The following is an 18745-nucleotide window of genomic DNA, read 5'->3' as shown; positions in this document are numbered from 1 at the left end:
AGGGAGCCTTAACTGGAACCACACAGCTAAACCATCCCTAGGTTTCTGATAGTCAGAAACTTTATGAGATGATAAATGCTTGTGTTAAGTAACTAAATTTTTACAAAATTTGTTATTAAGCAATAGTTAGTACACTTGTGTGGTCTAAAGCGAAGCTGATTTTATGACTACAAAATTATTTATTAAGACCTTAGAAAGATCAAAAATAGTATCTTAAAATACTGTTCAGTCAGACAAAAGATCCTTTAAAGATTTCAGTGAGTAAAATTCCCAGATCCTCCCAATTAAAAAAAAAATAGGGCTCCTAAGAATTAATTATAAGAGCATTGTTATTTCAAAGAGATCTACTGGTATGTTTTTATTGAATGAGATGGACACAAATGAGATTTATAGAAGATCTATAAAGTCTTACAATTTTCCATATTTAGCAAGAAGCCAGTTTGAACTAAAACAGAAAAAGTACAAAATGAAAAGAGTCCTTTAGACACCCAAAATTCTACTGGCAGAAAGCAGACTGAGAAAACTAGTCAGCAGCAAAACTTTCATGAAAATGGAAAGATGACTCAGAAGGTGGATCAAGAGCCAGAGATTAGATTCACAAGTCATGAATAGTCATTTCCAGGTAAAAGTAAAAGTGAATTACAGCCAATAAACTTCCAACATAAGACCTGCTCTCTAATTCACCATTTATTTACATAACTTGAGTTAGCTAATAAAAATTGACTTTTCCGGATTTTCAATAGCCATTTTATCTTTTTCAAGACTAATTCCTCAAGAAGTTTTAAAAACTGATAGGAAATTTAGAGATCTGCTCATTTTTTTTTCAGTTATTTATTTTTTATTTTCATTTATTTTTACATTTTATTTTTTCATTTTATTGGGGTGACATTACTCAACATGAACATATAGATTTCATGTGTGGATTACTAATTTACAAAATCTGTATATAGGACCATGTGCCCACCACCCAAAGTCAAATCTCCTGTCACCTCATATTAGGACCCCTTTCTTCTCCCACCCCCATCCCCGGCAACCACCACACTGCTGTTTGTGTACATAAGTTCCAGTTTTATATTCCACATATGAGTGTAATCATATAGTTCTTAGCTTTCTCTGTTTGACTTATTTCACTTTTCTTAATGTCCTCAAGGGCCATCCATGTTGTTGTAAATGATGCTATTTCATCCTTTCTTATGGCCGTGTAGTGCTCCATTGTGTATATATACAACATCTTTTTTATCCAGTCCTCTATCATAGTGCACTTTGGCTGTTTCCAACTCTTGGCCACTGTGACTAATGCTGCAATGAACATAGGGGTGCATATACCTTTGCATATAAACGATTTTGAGTTTTTGGGGTATATGCCCAGGAGTGGGATTGTTGGGCCATATGCTAGTTCTATTTTTAATTTTTTGAGGAATCTCCAGACTGCTTTCCATAGTGGTTGTACCAGTCTACATTCCCACCAGCAATGAATGAGGGGTTGTTTTTTTTTCACAACTTCTCCAACACTTGTTGTTGCTTGTCTTATTGATAATGGCCAGTCTGACTGGTATAAGGTGGTATCTCATTGTAGTTTTAAGTTGCATTTCCTGATTGCCAGTGAGGTTGGACATCTTTTCAAATATGTATTGGCTGTTTGTATGTCCTGTTGGGAGAGGTGTATTTTCAGATCCTCTGCCCCCCTCTTTATTGGATTGTTTATTAGTTTGGTGTTGAGTTCTATGATTTTTTTATATATTTTGGAAATTAAGCCTTTGTCAGAGCTACTGTTTGCAAATATCATCTCCTATCTGGTAGGCTGCCTGTTTGTTTTGTTGTCCATTTATTTTGCTTTGCAGAAGCTCTTCAGTTTGATATAGTCACATTCATTTTTTTTGCCTTTACCTCCTTTGCCTTTGGGGCCAAGTCCATAAAATGTTCTCTGCCACCCAAGTCCATAAGTTTGGTACCTATTTTTTTCAATGTGACTTATAGTTTCGGGACTTATGTTTAAGTCTTTGATCCATTTTGAATTAATTCTTGTACATGGGGACAAACTGCAATCCAGTTTCATTCATTTGCATGTGGATTTCCAGTTTTCCTCCAGCCCCATTTATTGAAGAGACTATCTTTACTCCAATGTGCATTTCTGGGTCCTTTGTCGAAAATTATCTGTCCATATACGAGTGGTTTATAGCTGGGCTCTCTATTCTGTTCCATTGATCTGTGTATCTGTTTCTCTGCCAATGCTGTTTTGATTATCCTAGCTCTCTAGCATCAGATTTGTATGGAACCACAAAAGACCCAGAACAGCCATAGCAATCCTGAAGAAAAAAAAAAAGAACAATGCTGGAGGTTTCACACTACCTGACTTCAAAGAGATCTGCTCATTTAACATTTGTTTAAAAATGTAACAGCTTGCAGACTCACAAAATCAGGATTAGAACTCAGTCCAATGTTGCTAGTATAAATTTCAGTATAAATTCAAGGACTGGACTTGTGACTCCACAATGTTCACATTTTTTAAGCTAATGTGAATTTACATTAACTCCTATTAAACATTTTTCTCAAATATATAAGGAGATTATAGGTTTGCTACAAGGAGTCAATAAAATAAAACCTTTAAAAGGCTTAGAGGGCCCACATATTACTCAAAGCATGGCTCCTCAAATTCTTCCTTTTAACCTTTCCAAATGTCCCAAACAAATGACAACCAAACCAAACAAAACAAGAAAACATCACATATAATACAAAACTTATATTATTTAAAGAGGGAAATAAGAAAAACAATTAAAACATATAAGTAAAACATATATAACTAATTACCAACATTCTGAAACACCAAAATTGGGGTAAATGAGCATTTAGTAAGAATATGATAAATATACTATATGTTGCATCTTTAAAAAGGGACTAGTGGCCCAATGCATGGATTCATGCACATTGAAAGAAAATTAATTAGAAGGTGGCTGGTGGGGCAGGACTGGGCAAGGCAGGCCTGACACGCCCTGGAGCCAACCTTCCTTGGTCCCTCCCCAGCCGGCTGCATCTGGGGAGGCACCACAGCTCAAAGGGCATCTGTGGTCACTGTAGCTCGGCAGTAAATCAGATTCGGGGCTGACAGTGCCCCGGTAACAACATAACTCATGGACAAAGGTGGAATCACACGGCCCCACGAGGAATTGGGCTCCCTCTTCTCTGGTTCCAGGGTGGGTCGCCAGAGAACCACTGCTGCCAAGTCACTGCAGCTCAGAAGCTCCTGCATTGAGCACCTGCCCCCTGGTGGTCAGTGCATGTCATACCTACCAGCCAGTCTGACAGTCGCTTAGCCTTTTATATATATAGATAAATTGTCAATTATATATTGGCAGAAATGATAGTCTGGAATCAGGTATTAGTGAATATCAAGCACCTATTTAAGATGTTTTCTTAAAAATATCACCCCACTTCCAAATGGAATAACTGAAAATATGTACAAAAAATTGTGATTAAGCCACAACTCCAGTAGCATTATTTGAAAAGCAAAGGTAAATTAGCAAAACTTACTACAAGTAGGAAAATTGAAAGATCCTTAGGAATCCAGTCACAGGAGAGATGTTACCTTAAAATGTCTTCCCAAGCTCTTTATCCATCAGATATAATGATAGGCATTCATCTAAAATACCTTTGATGAAAACCCATACAGCAAACGAATATATTTACTGAGCATCTATAGTATGGCAAATACCATTAAAGGTAATGGAAAAAAAATGGTTAACAAGAAGAAATTGTATCTGACCTCATGGAATGCACACTATTCAAGTAGGCAGACAAAAGAACAAGTAAAAGACAATACATTTTTTAAAAATATATATTTTTATTGATTTTAGAGAGGAAGGAAGAGGGAGAGATATAAACATCAATGATGAGAGAGAATCATTGATCAGCTGCCTCCTGCAAGCCCCACACTGGGAATCTAGCCCACATCCTGGGCATGTGCCCTGATCAGGAATGAAACCGTGACCTCCTGGTTCATGAGTCAACACCATACCACTGAGCCATGCCGGCCTGGCAATACAATGCATTTTTAGTATAAATAAGAACTAATAAATAACTTAAAAAGATTAGAGTTTACTGGGGAAAGGCTACCTTAGTTAGAGTAGTTCAGGAGAGTTTCTTTGAGCCAATATTGTATAAGAGAAGACTTAAACATAAAAATAAGATAATCAGATGAAGAGGAAGTTGTAGGCACATTTCATGGTACAGGGGTCCAACATGTACATTTTCACTGAAATGAAAATAATTTTACATAATCTTAGCAACTGAGAAAAGGCAAACGTGGCTGAGAAAGGAGGTAGAGGGGCATAACTATAAAATGAGTGCCGTGACTCAGCAGAGGTGAACCGTGACCAACTGTGTAGATAGTAAGAATGTTAAACTGTATTCTAAGAGCTTTGGGAAACAACACAAACATTTAATCAGTGAAGCAATGTAATGAAACTTACTTTTTAAAAAATAACTGTTATTGCCACATAGAGAATAAATTGAAGCAAATTGACAGAAGGTTGCTATAGTTACCAGCAACACAAGATAAAGCAATAATATAGTGACAGAATCTAACAATTGGTAGATATTTGTGAAATTTTATTAGGTCCATAGGATTTGCTAATGAAATTGGTAGGAATAATTATTAACATAAACAGAATTATAATATATTGACAAGTATAAATTACTACCATTGCAATAAAAGATTACTACTAAATATCTGGCTTCAGGTAGATGGTAGTAGCATTTATTGAAATGAGCAAGAAAAAAGTAGAAGGAGGCAAAAAAAATCAAGAGCTTGAATAGTTTTCTCAGAGGTGATCATCTGTGAGATATGTAATCATAGAGAAGCAGGTAGTCAAGAAGATGCCTATGTCAAGAAAATAGGATTGTTGAGTCACTGGCACTGGAGTTTTTTGGAACTGATGAGTTTGCTTGAGAAGAAGTAATGAGAAAGAAATGAATCAACAGGCCCAAGACAAAATCCTAAGGATCTCAACAATTAAGGATTTGGTTCAGAATGATGAGCTGGCAAAGACTGAATAAGTGATAGGAACAACAACAAAAACAAAAAAAGGAAGAGGGTTTGGAGAAGCCAAGAAAAGAGAGTATTTCAAAAAAGAAAAGGCATTCTCCCAAGGCTGCAGTAAAAAATATTATTGATAACCATGATAGAGAATTCAGTGAAAAGAGACAAAATCAGCAAATGAGGATATAAAAGCTCCATGTGAAAATAAACTATTTACAACATCAGTCAATAATGGGGCCAGATAAATGCTGCTGTAAATGAAAGGGATGGTTCACCAAATAGAAGCTATCAGAATATGGATTTATGTTTGTGGGAATGACCAACTAGAAAGGAAGAGATTCTCAATGGAGAAGATAAAAGATATGACCAAAAGAGTAAGCCTTTTGTATAGGAATTGGATCCAGAGAATATGGAGATAGACTCATTGGTAAGAAGAGTAGCACTTTAAATTGTACTAGGAAAGGAAATATTGGACTGTGATAGATGAATTTATAGATTTGGTGGTGGGATGCTGAAGGGAATTGTTTCTGAGGGCTTCTCCTGATCGATGTTTCTCTCTCATCGATGTTTCTAGCTCTCTGTCTCTCTCCCTTCCTCTCTGTGAAAAATCAATAAAATATATTTAAAAAAAAAAAAAAAAGAAAGCACAGTAAGAGAGGAGGGTAGTTCTGAGGACCTGTTTAAAATGTGTAATATGAAATAATTTAGGCTAGCTGAGCAATTTTTGCTGTAGTACAGATCTGGAAAAAAATAAATTGATATTGGTGTTTGTCACTTGAATATCTTCAAGGGAGTGCCATCCATGTGAAATAAAATAAATTTGGTAGGCTTTACAAAGAAAAAATTAATGATGATAAAATATGAATTATAGGCTAAAGAAAAATGAACACGAGAGAGGTCTGATTAATAATGATAAAGTGGTATAATACATGGATTAGAGATCTTGATGAAATCAAAGAGTCACAGTGGTAGAGGTTTTTCAATAAACACATTGGAAGAATAGAATATAACCTGAGAGACACATTTTTGATAATGATATTTCAGAGGTAGATCAGACAATAACCCAAGCAAATTTATATAAGTTGATATAAACTGATAAAAGCCAAAGTGACTTAGAAAAACATATTACCACCTAAGATTTAGTCATATTAAGTTTCTGATTAAGTGCTATTTTCATGAATACTCTATGAATTTCGACAGAATATCTCAGCTACTTTAAGTAGAGAGAAAGGTGGTAGACTCGAATGTTAACAACATTTGGCATATAACCTGAAGGTATGAGGACCAAAGTTAGGATCCCTTAATGTGATGGTGTTCCATGAGCCAAACATAAGTAGAAAATATCTCAACTGTAACTATAATTTGATATGTATTTTTCCTACAAAGGAGATATTTGCGAGTTTGTTTTAGAAATTTAAGTAATATATTTGATAACTGAAAAGTAGCATCTGAGAAAAAAAAAGTTAAAAAAATGTCTGAGTTTTGTTGCTTTTTTCAGGTATATGAAAAAAAGCAATATACCTTATATCTGGTTGTGCAAAATTAATGTATAATGTGCCTCAGAAGTAACATCAAGTATATTTATAACAGGTGCAAGTCCAACTCCACAAACATAAATATGCAAGCAGTGCAATTTTATTTACTTTTAATCATTCAGTGTAATTTTCATTTCAAGACACCTATGCGTGGAGAGGGGGGAAATTTTGGCAATATAAATTTTGTGCTCTACTCCCTGGGATTATGCCTAACTGCTATTATCAAGGATTACATAGGTAATATCTGGTCCTCATAAGCCGTCAGTATTGTTGAGTTCCACCGACAAATTCATCATTCCACCGGATCGTCCTTCATTGGCATGACAGTGTCTCCTTCATCCTATGTTAAAGTTGGAATAGTCCCTTTTCTTTTATCAGCATTCCTTGCTGGCATTCACTTGACTGCTTTCACATCATAACAGACAATAAAGGTATCTGTGTGGATGCCACATGACATATAGTTAAATGCCACTCTTAAGTTCATGTAATCAGTCAACTGTAACTATGCCATTCCAGCGCAAGGGAGAACCAAGTAAGCTCATTTCTAGACACATCACATACATATATTCCTAGACAGGGGTCTTCCCACCTTCCAAAGGTTTACCAATGAATAAAAGAGCTCACTCTCACTCTCATCTATTTTTTGCTCTTAAATTACACAAATCCCACTGATTTTGATTGTATCACTACACTGTAGGCTTATTCCTATTTGAGGCCCAAACCCTTTTTCAAAGGGGCTCTACAATATACATCCAAGATCTCCCTGTTTCCACTCTGATACCTTTCTTTCTCCTTTCTGACCTACTCTGAGAATAGGATACTCTAGATTTTATACCATAGATATTCTCCCCTATATTTATTTTCCAAGATATAATTTATTTCTATTTCCTTCCAATTACTAGGCTTTTGAAACACAAAAGGCAATATTTGACCACTGCATTCTCTTAGCTATATTGGCCTTTGTTTTAGTGGGTAAAGAGTCAAATTATGCAAGAAAACACAAGGAGAAATTATGGATTCATATTTTGAAACAGTGTATTGCCATGTGGTAATGACAAAGAAGGTCACTATTTAATAAAATATTTTCAAATGAGCTATAAGCAATCCCAAAATTATGTAAAGAATTGTTAGAAAACATCCTATATAATAAAAGCCTAATATGCAAATTGTCCCCTTGACCAGGAGTTTGACAAGGGGGCGGGGCTGGCTGGCCAACTGCCTGCGGCCCCTCCCTCTGGGCGGCCCCAGCCGGTGCTGGCAGCAGGCGGCCAGGGGAAGGGAGGCCCTGGCCAGCAGCCAGCAGCTGTTAGGGACCCTACCCATGCACGAATTTTGTGCACTGGGTCTCTAGTTTTAAACTACAGCCCTGGCCAGTTTGGCTTAGTGGATATAGTGTCATCCTGCAGACCAAAGTGTCCTGGGTTTGATTCTGGTCAAGGGCACATACATTGGTTGCAGGCTCCTCCCCAGCCCAGGCCATGGTAGGGGCTTGTGCAGGAGGCAACCAATTGATGTGTTTCTTTCACATGGATTTTTCTCTGTCTTTCCCTCTCTCTTCCACTCTCTAAAAATCAATGGAAAAATATCCTCAAGTGAAGATTTAAAAAATAACAAAATAAAAATAAACTGCAGATGCTAGCTTTTGGGAGAGGATTATATGAGTGGGGACTTACAGGCTAATGGAAAATACTAAATAAGAAACACAGAAGAAAATATGTGCTATGATATTATGCCAATTTTAATTAAATAATTATTAAGATCTGTATAGAAATACAAACCTATTAAGTTATCTATGTGCTGACTAATAGTGTCTTTGAGTTCATTATAAGCTTTGTTTAAGTAACAAGTTGTTTAGATAAAATAGGAAGGGTTAGCTTTGACCATGTTCATGGAGTATGTTAATATGAATTCTATATACTATTACTGGAATCATAGTAATAAAAGACAAACAGTTACATTATCAAGAGATTAACATGTGTGATATATAGTTAGCATGCTATACTATATATAGATGGTGTATCATAGAATTATATACTTGGAACATATATAATTTTATTAACCAATGCCATTCCAATAAATTTAATGTAAAAAAAATGAAAAAATAAGAGAATATGCTTTTTAGATGGCCAAATGTATAGGCTTAGATTTAAACCATCTATACTAATAAAGAGTGAATATGCTAATGGTCGATACACCATAATGGGTAACGACCAGGTCATTAGCATATTAGGTGGGGCGTTGCTCTGGAGACGGGGCAGAAGCAGGGAGGCTCCCAGAGGAGGCAGGACCATCCCATGCTGAGGAGGACAGGGGTGAGAGCCCATAGCGCCCCCTTACCAGTCCTTCGCCACCCACCGCTTGCACTCTGAGTGCCCCATGGCCCACTTGCCAGGGGAAGGAGCACAGCGCAGCAGGTGGGAGGCTTCCATGCTCTCCTCTGGCATCATGATGGGGCGGAGCCGCCATGTAGCTCCGGAGGCAGGACCAGTCCGAGGTGACTGGAGGGACTAAGAGTGGGGCTTGAAGCGGTCAGAGAAGGCCAGAGGGTTTGGGGGCTGGGCCAGGCGCGCTCAAGCTCTGTGTGGACAGGTTCAGGTGTCAAGGAAGGGCTGCTGGTGGGTGGGCAAAGCCTCATGATGTCACGTGTTGGACTCCTAGTGCTATAATATTGTTGAGTATGTTAAACTCAATAATGAGATGTATCAAAATACTATTGCCTTAAAATATAATCCCTACCTATATTTTCCTTCATTCCTCTTTTTCCTTTTTCTTCAAGACAAGGTACTTTTGACTCCAGAAATTTATTAAATGTTTTTGCTCCTTTTTGAACCCCCCCCCCCAAATTCTGCATTATTTCTGTGGAGATGACACTAATCATCATTCTGATTTTAGCTCAATCATTACTTCTTCTGGAAAATTGTCACATTCTCCCAAGGGAGAGTTCAGATCTTGTTAGTACTTTTCTCATAAGAATAATGTCTTAAGACATTATGAAACACTAGAGGCCTGGTGCATGAAATTTGTGCACTGGGGGGGGGGGGTCCCTCAGCCCAGCCTGTGCCTTCTCACAGTCCAGGAGGCCTTGGGGGATGTCCAACTGCTGGTTTAGGCTCTGCCCCATCATGGCAGGGAATGGGCCTAAGCTGGCAGTCAGACAGCCTTAGTGCTGCCGCCGAGGTGGGAGAGGCTCCTGCTACCACCACTGCACTCACCAGCTATGAGCCCGCTTTCTGATTGAGCAGCATTCACCCTGTGGGAGAGCACTGACCACCAGGGGGAAGCTCCTGTGTTGAGCATCTGCCCCCTTGTGGTCAGTGTGCATCATAGTGACCAGTTGTTCCACCATTCAGTTGATTTGCATATTAGCCTTTTATTATATAGGAAAGCATTTAATCATGTTTTTCTCCTTTCCTAGACTGGAGACTCAAGAGGACTTAGAAAATATGCAAGAGAAAACTTGACATATTGCAATGCTTTTTATGTTTTTCAGAATCTAATGCATGAACATTTTAGTCAACTTTTAATATTATAAATCAGAATATATAATGTATCTGGCTTGAATTCTCTATTGGCTGACCACTATCTATAATAATAAAAGCATAATATGCAAATCAACCAAATGGCTGAACAGCGGAACGACCGTCTGGACTACCAGCTATGACACCCACTGATGCCAGGCCAGCCAAGACTGGTTTGATGTGATTGGTCAGGGGCCAGCCATTGCCTCACGATCGCCCCTCAGAGGGAGCCCCAGGCCATTGACCATCGGGCTATGGTGAATGGGTGGGGCTTCCCTCTGTGGGGTGTGATTGATAGCCCTAAAGAGGGAGGCCCAGGCTGCACTGCGGTGGGTGGGTAGGGCCTACCTTTTTTGAGCAACTTATCACAGGGCTCCCGGACTGTGAGAGGGTGCAGGCTGAGCTGAGGGCCCCCCACTCCTTAGTGCATGAATTTTTTCTCCGGGCCTCTAATAATCAGAATAAAATCCAAAATTGCATTTCTTATGTTAGTTACACTTTGAACCCCATACTACAATTTACTACACTAACTCTCTTTGTAGATTTTTTGTTTGTTGTTGTTTTTTTAGTGTTTGTACTAGCTATTTCTTCTGCCGTGATCACAGTGATCTTAGAATTTTCCTGTGTTTGACCCCTTAGAGCCTCAGAGTGAATGTTATCATTCCAACTCCAGTGCCTGTGTTCATTTATTGTGGTCCATTACTAACCATTACAGATTTTATTTTCTTCATAACACTCACTAGTGGTCATTATTTTGAGTATTTGGTATTTTTAATGCTTGTTTTCTGCTTCTTCCTACTGGGGTAAAGTTACAAACTCCACAAAATACTGTTATTACTGTTCTTTAGTCAATTATCTTTTAAAGGGATGTAAGTAATAAGGAAAAAAGTCTTCATGTTTTCAGTTGCGGGTGTCATGTCTCCTGGACTTTATTCCCTTATACAGTGGTTCTCAACCTTGGCTGCACATTAGAATCACCTGGAAATCTTTTTAAAATCCTGACTTCTGGGCCTCATCCTCCGGAAATTCCGTTTCTTTGTTACTTATGTTTTGGCCCCACCCCATAACAAAGAAACAGAATTTTTGGAGGATGAGGCCCAGAAATCAGGATTTTAAAAAGATTCCCAGGTGATTCTAATGTGCAGCCAAGGTGGAGAACCACTGCCTTATATAGATCCAGATTTTGTTCTATTACTTCTCCTCTGTCCTTCCTTTAGTATTTCTTAGAGTGCAAGCTCTACTGGTGACAAAAATCTTCTAATACTTTTGTATCTAAAAATGTAGTTATTTTTTGTTATGTTTTTTAAAATATATTTTTACTGGGTACAGAATTCCAGGTTAATTATTTGCCCCATTATTTTCTCAAATCACTTTCTGCATGCATCCTCAGTAGGGCAAAAGTATATTACAACAGAGCCATAGCACATACATTATATATGTGATATTAAACAGATATCTTTATGTGTACCTGTATATATTGAATAGACATATAGCATACCTTTGGTATTTCTATTTCAACAGGCAGGAATGATTAGAAAAATAAACATTGAGAAAGTCTTCTAACCAGATAACTTATATGCATGTATGACACAGACAATAGTGTGGTGAAGGCCTGGAGGGTGGGATGGAGGGGATCAATGGGGAAAAAAAGGGAGATATCTGTAATACTTTCAACAATAAAGATAATTTTAAAAAAATTTCTAGCTGAGTGTGAAAGCAAGGTTGAGGAACACTGCTCTATTATATTCTCACTTGTACTGTTCTGATGAGAAATTTATTATTATCCTATATGTTGGCGCCACTGAACACAATATTTCAGAACAATCCAATTATGCTTTGAATTGGGATACTTTTTTTCATTTCATTTACATTCATTTATTTGTTTGAGATTAAGATTCATAAATTTGTGAATTTATTATTTTCATAAATTTGGGGAAAATACTTAACATATTTTCTGGCATAACCCCTTTTCAGGAGTTCCAATTTCATATACATTAGGCAATTAGAGGTTGTTCCAAAGATTTTCTCTCCCAGTTTTACTTTGGATGGTTTCTATAACTATCTTTTCAAGTTCATTAATTTTTTTCTGCAATATTTAATCTTCTATTTATCTCATGTGTGATAAAGATTGTGTGTGTGTGTGTGTGTGTGTGCATGCACATGCACATTTGAACAAAAAGGCAGGAGCATAAAAAGTACATGTTTCAATAATGTTTATATTCAAAATCAGAAATTACCACATCCCTGCATACAGAACAAATTTTTATGGCTGACTATAATGCAAATGGCTATATTTAGGGACAATGATTTAATTCATGAATTAATTGTATCTTTTTATCATTTTTTCCATATTACAATAGGATTCTATGTTGTATTTGAAGGTGGATTTTAAATATTATGAGAAAAGTAAGGCCGTCTTATCATAAATCATTCATAGTTAAAGCCACATACATATAAATAAATTATTAAAAAGGTGATTTAATTTGAAATTTTAAAATGTAATAGACACAATATGTCCAAAAGCTATTTGAACAAAATGATGAAAACCAAAGCCAAGTTATAAAAGTTGGAGAGTGAAGACAGAAAAATTATATCAATAATCCCTGGATAAAAACTGCAACTGCAAATGGAATTTCATGGCATCAATAACATAGAGGAAACTATGAAATGCATGCCATTTGTACTGTTTATGAAATTATGCTAAACATATGACTCTGTACATAAAGTTCATTGAGAACAAAACCAATACTATCATTAGAGTTGCATGACTTTTAAAAGCAGTGACTTTTCTCATGTACATTTGCCTTCAACAAAGCTGCATTGCTGTTACTACAATGTGGTCTCAGAAGTGCTACTGCCAGCAGGTAATTTGTCTACACAATAAAATAAAATAAGAAACTCAATGTGCATGTAATATATCCCTTACATCAGGGGTCCTCAAACTTTTTAAACAGGGGCCAGTTCACTGTCCCTCTGACCACTGGAGGGCCGGACTATAGTTTAAAAAAAAACTATGAACAAATTCCTATGCCCACTGCACATATCTTATTTTGAAGTAAAAAACCAAAACGGAAATAAATACAATATTTGTATTTGCATGTGGCCCATGGGCCATAGTTTGAGGACCCCTGCCTTAGATCCATAAATTTGTAAAATATTTTTATGTATCAACATACTTTTATTAAAACATATTATTATCAATAATTCTGGTTTAGTGTCAGCACTCCAGATGGTGTTTGACCACCAATTTTCTTTGACGAGATAAAAGAGCTTATCCAAAATATATATACACACACACTAATAAAAGAGAATGATACAAATTGACCCTACCTTCATGACACCCACCAGCCAATCAGGAGTGAGTATGCAAATTAACCCAACAAAGATTGCGGGTTAATTTGAATACACAGGCGCCAAGTTGCCAGGCAGCTCTGCCCCAGCTGCTCCAGGCCTCTGGGCAGCATGGGAAGGCAGAAAGGCGGCTCCGGCCAGAACAAAGGCAGTACAGGCAGCCAGGGGGAAGAAGGCCCATTCTTGAACGAATCTTCGTGCATTGGGCCTCTAATAAATATATATAATTTCATATCAAAGTAAGGGAGAAATGGAACCATGAAACCTCCTTAAAATTATAGAAATTTATTTTGCTGGGAAGTAATTGCTAGCTCCATTCTTTCTTAACCTGCATATAAATAAGTCTTGTTGGTGGAGATCTAAATAAATAGGCCCATGCTAGATCAATTATTGCACAGATGGTGTTGCTTTTATTTTTGCCCAAAGTTTTACTAAGAAAAGGAGAGGGTAGCAATGGCCCAAAATAAACTAATTAGACCAGAAGTCTGCCTGTTAAAAGAAGAAGCTGATATGAATTTTGACGGGATAGTTAATGACTCCATATTTTATAAAACCAGTAAAAAAATCTTAACAACCTCTGCTATAATAATCCTTTTGATGTGTTTTCCTTTGAGAAGATGTATTAGCTTGGGATGCACATTGAAGAAAGGTTTTTGTTGTTGTTGTTGTTGTTGTTGTTGTTGTTGTTTTTAAGTTTAAGTTTAAAAGAAGGATTTTCACTTTAAAAGAGGGTTTGTAACCAAAGCTCAAGCATGCATTTGACTTTTATTTAACCATTTATTTGGACAAATTGTTTTTATAGTAGTTCATATTGTTTTAATAAAATGACATGGATTGGCATCACAGTTTTCAGGTAAGATTCTTGAAATTGGATTTCCAGGCTATTTAGCACTGAATAATTTCCAACTATAGTTCTAATCTGTTTAGACTTGTGAAGTCTTAAATTACCACCTAGGTATAAATGAGCAAACATTTCATTAAAAAATGAAGAGTTTTATGACAATACCTTTCCTTGGAAAATGGAGCCACCTGAGCTTTTCTAATAGCTGGTGACATCCATTAGTGGTTTTCTCTGAAATTGAAAACATTTTCCATCTGTTCATACATACTCATTACAAAGTAGTTAAGAGCCTGTGGGATCACAAAGGCACATTTTGGCAAATTACAAAATATCAAAATGAGTTATTGAAGAGGCAGCAATGACTATATAATAAGGTGTTCAAACCTGCAATTGTCTGTTTTTGTGTAAGAAAAAGCATCTGTATGCTAAAATCTAGTTTATCTTTTAAAACTTGGGACTCTTCCATTTAAAGGTGTTTATATTTGTGCCTATGACCCAAATTCTTTCTTTGACAAGAATCTGTGAGTTTTCAAAATAAAGACGATCTTTTTCAGTTTTTAGAGAACTGCTATTTAATGGATTCTCTTTGGAGGAAGAAATTGAAACAAAGGACTTAAATAAAGGCAGTAAAGGATTCAGGTGAGCACCAGGAAGAATATCTTGATGTCAGCCTATTAAATAATGAATACTTGGCTGTGGGGTGGTGAGTCATAAAGAGTCTTCATCTGGATACTTTCAGGACAGAATACATGGTTCTTGCCCAATAACATATCAGTTATAAGCAGGTTGTGTATATGTCACTAGAAGTTGAGATCTGAAAGAATGTGATTATCTGACAGCTAATGATTAACCTAAGTTGCAGAGCCTTGGGTGGTGATAAATGAGAAATGAAAATGAAGCAGAGATACACAAACATAAAACGAACAAACATGGCTTCACAAAACAAAAACACCCTTAATTAGTTTGCGGTGTTTCCCCCACCCCCAAGACTTATATGCACATACCAATATTTATATAAAACCATAGATATTTCCTTTTTGAAAAATAACACATATTTTTCTACATTGGTATACACTTAAAAACATGTAAATAGCCGTAACCGGTTTGGCTCAGTGGATAGAGAGTCAGACTGTGGACTGAAAGGTCCCAGGTTCGATTCTGGTCAAGGGCATGTACCTTGGTTGTGGACACATCCCCAGTAGGAGGTGTGCAGGAGGCAGCTGATCAATGTTTCTAACTCTCTATCTCTCTCCCTTCATCAATGTAAAAAATCAATAAAATATATTTAAAAAACCACATGTAAATAATATTTATATTGTTGTATAAGATGAACAATTAAAATATGATAAATGAAAAAATGTTATTTCAGATTCAGTCTTTTCTTAGGTAAATGTGTCAATGCAACTTATATTGGATTAATTCTATATTGAGAGACTATATATTTACTTTTCAAGAAATGAAAAGAAAAAAATCAAGAAAGAAAAGAAGGAAATAAAGACAGGAGGGTGGGAGGAAACAGTATAAGGAGGATGGGGGAAGGGAAGGAGGGAAATGAAACAATTACTTATTAAGCTTATCTCTATATATAAAACCTTAATATGCAAATAGGCCAAATGGCAGAAAAATCAAACAACCAAAAAACTGGTCTCTATGACGTGCACTGACCACCAGGGAGCACGTGAGGAACATGGTGGGCATTGGTAGCAGGCGGCAGAGCACCGAACATGGCGGGCATCGGCCAAGGCGGAATGGTGGAACTGGTGAGTGGGGGCACCAGACCAAGGCAGGGCACCGGTCACTATCATTGGGGTGAGCCTCTGGTGGTTACTGAAAATTCTTTGCTCCTGTGTGCTGCAGTCCCGTCCAGCACTCGCACCTGCTGCTGACAGGGGCCCCAATCGCCCCTCAGGGCTTCTCTGCCTCCCCCTGCTCCTGAGGGCCTATCAGAGTTGGCAGTCACTGCTCGCACCCACTGCCAGTGAAGGCCCTGCTCACACCCACTGCTGGCACCTTAGCAACCATTTGTACCTGCTGCCGGTGCCTAGCGCTGGCCCTGATCGCTTGGCACCATCAGTGGGTGTGAGCAGAGGGTGCCAGCCCCTATCAACCCTGAAGGCTTCTCCACCTCCCCCTGCTGCTGAGGGGAGTTCAGAGCAGCAGCTGCCGCTTGCACCTGCTGATGGCACCAGCCCTGCTCGCACCCACTGCTGGCGCCGGCCCCAATTGCTCTGCACAGTCAACAGGTACGAGTGGGGCCAGTGCTTTCAGTGCATGGGTGTGGTGGCAGTGAGAGCTGGGCTGCTGGCAGACAGGGAAACTGGGGCCGTGGAAGGAGGGGCTGGGTGGAGGTGTGGAAGATGGGCCGAGACCGGCCCCTATGCCCACTGCAGCTTCGTAGCCCACAGGTCCTTTCAAGGTGCACGAATTTGTGTACTGGGCCCCTAGTATATAATATTGTAACAACATTATTGCTAGCATTCACTCTTTAACATTATCCCCAACACATTTTCAGATATTTTTAGAAATACAAAGGAAGATGACAGCGGAAGAAGAATCACACAGGATTTTCAATAGCATTTCTCAGTGCTTGGTTGTCTTGGACACTATGGTTGGTTCAAACCCAAGCCTTACTAAGTATAACAGTCAATGTTTAGCTTATCACTTTAACAAAATATTAATTTTTCTTTATCACCCAATTAAATTTTAATGCCCTTTAATATTATAAAATTAGTTCAAATTAACTGTTAGAGAGGGGATATTTCTGCTATCTCTAAGGCATTGCCTAAGAAAACAGAATGTCAAAAAATTTTGTAAACATATGAGAACTCTCATCAGAAATTTTTGGAAGTTTTGACACATACCAGGGGCATTGGTTCATGAAATGCTTAATATTTTCTTAATATGTTTCAAACTTATTTTCTTTTTCTACATTAAGCATTCCAGGTTTCCTTCTATATACTACACCCTTTCACCCATAATGCAATATCTAAAATATTTCTCTCCAGCCATGTTTTAAATCTACTCTTGAACTATTAATAAAAGAGGATGTAAGACAGCAATCAGCTGCTTGATCACTTATTAGTGCACCAATGTTTGCATTACACAGTCTAATCTAGATGGCACATTCTTAAAATAAAGCATTATTTACGTGAAAAGCACTGTGTGGTATATTTGCTCTCCATACAACTGTGAATTTTAAAAAGAAGTATCTCATGATGAAATCTAATTTGAATATTTTCAGGAAGATTACACTTTAAAAATAGAGACTGGTTGTAATAAAATCTATATCTATCTATATATATATATATATATATATATATATATATATATATATATATATATATATATCCTAATATATAAAAACCCAGGATCCATAAGGATGGAAGTTTCGACCAACTGGAAGTCAGTCCTGCAGTCAGTGCTGGGTTGCCGCGGCGACCCAGCAATGACTCCCGCTGCTGTGGGCGCAGCGACCCAGCACTGACTGCCTAGGGGGCTGCAAATCAGGCCCAGAGAGAGGACCAAAGATAGAGGCAGGCTCTGATCCGCAGCCCCATCTCAGCTGTTGATAAGCTGTTGCCTCTCTCTTTCTTTCCAGGCTTCGCCAGGTGCCTCTGTTTCTTCTGGGCCTCCATGGAGGTGCTGCTGATCACCCCCGCCTTTCTGATCAGGCCCTGAGATAGTCCCAGAGACACTGACTGGCATAGAAGTCGACCAATCAGAACCAAATCTGGGTGAACTGCAAAGGCAGAACCTAAGGTGGGGGCTGAGGAGGGGTTTTAAGGGCAACAGCTGTTTGGTGTAAGGTGTAAGAAAGTGGTTCAATTTTTTAATGACCGGTTTGGCAGTATAGTGCATATGGTTGGCTATCAATCCAGATATAGGGATTTTGTATTTTTGTCTGCCAAAAGCATTTCCTCCTGCTGAAAGGGCTTTCCCCCCTCATGTAAGCAATCCTATCCTATATAATCTATCTATATGAATAAAAGGGTAATATGCTAATTAGACTGGGTCGATGGGCCATCTTCTGGATGTCTGACTTCCTTCTGGACAAAGTCATGGTGGTGGGGGCCGAGGTAGAGAGGGCAGTTGGGGTGAGATCAGGCTGGCAGGCAGAGGCAGTTAGGGGTGATGAGGCAGGCAGGCAGGCAGAGAGGTTATGGGTAATCAGGAAGGCAGGCATAGGGGTTAGGGCAGGGGTGGGCAAACTTTTTGACTCGAGGACCACAGTGGGTTCTTAAACTGGACTGGAGGGCCGGAACAAAAGCATGGATGGAGTGTTTGTGTGAACTAATATAAATTCAAAGTAAACATCATTACATAAAAGGGTACTGTCTTTTTTTTTTTTTTAGTTTTATTCATTTCAAACGGGCCGGATCCGGCCTGCGGGCCGTAGTTTGCCCACGGCTGGGTTAGGGGCTATCCGGAAGGCAGGCAGAGGCAGTTAGGAGTGATCAGGTAGGCA

At 38.1% G+C, this 18745-nt stretch overlaps 1 pseudogene; it reads left to right on the top strand.

Annotated features, from left to right (window-relative positions):
* Positions 1–16004: 16004 nt before the first annotated feature.
* LOC102425679 overlaps positions 16005–18745 on the top strand; it is a 66688-nt pseudogene continuing 63947 nt past the window's right edge.

Source organism: Myotis lucifugus, unplaced genomic scaffold, assembly GCF_000147115.1.
Source record: "Myotis lucifugus unplaced genomic scaffold, Myoluc2.0 scaffold_135, whole genome shotgun sequence".
Classification (NCBI taxonomy): domain Eukaryota; kingdom Metazoa; phylum Chordata; class Mammalia; order Chiroptera; family Vespertilionidae; genus Myotis; species Myotis lucifugus.
Note: the sequence above shows the minus strand (reverse complement) of the source record. Positions and strands in the feature narration are given on the sequence as shown.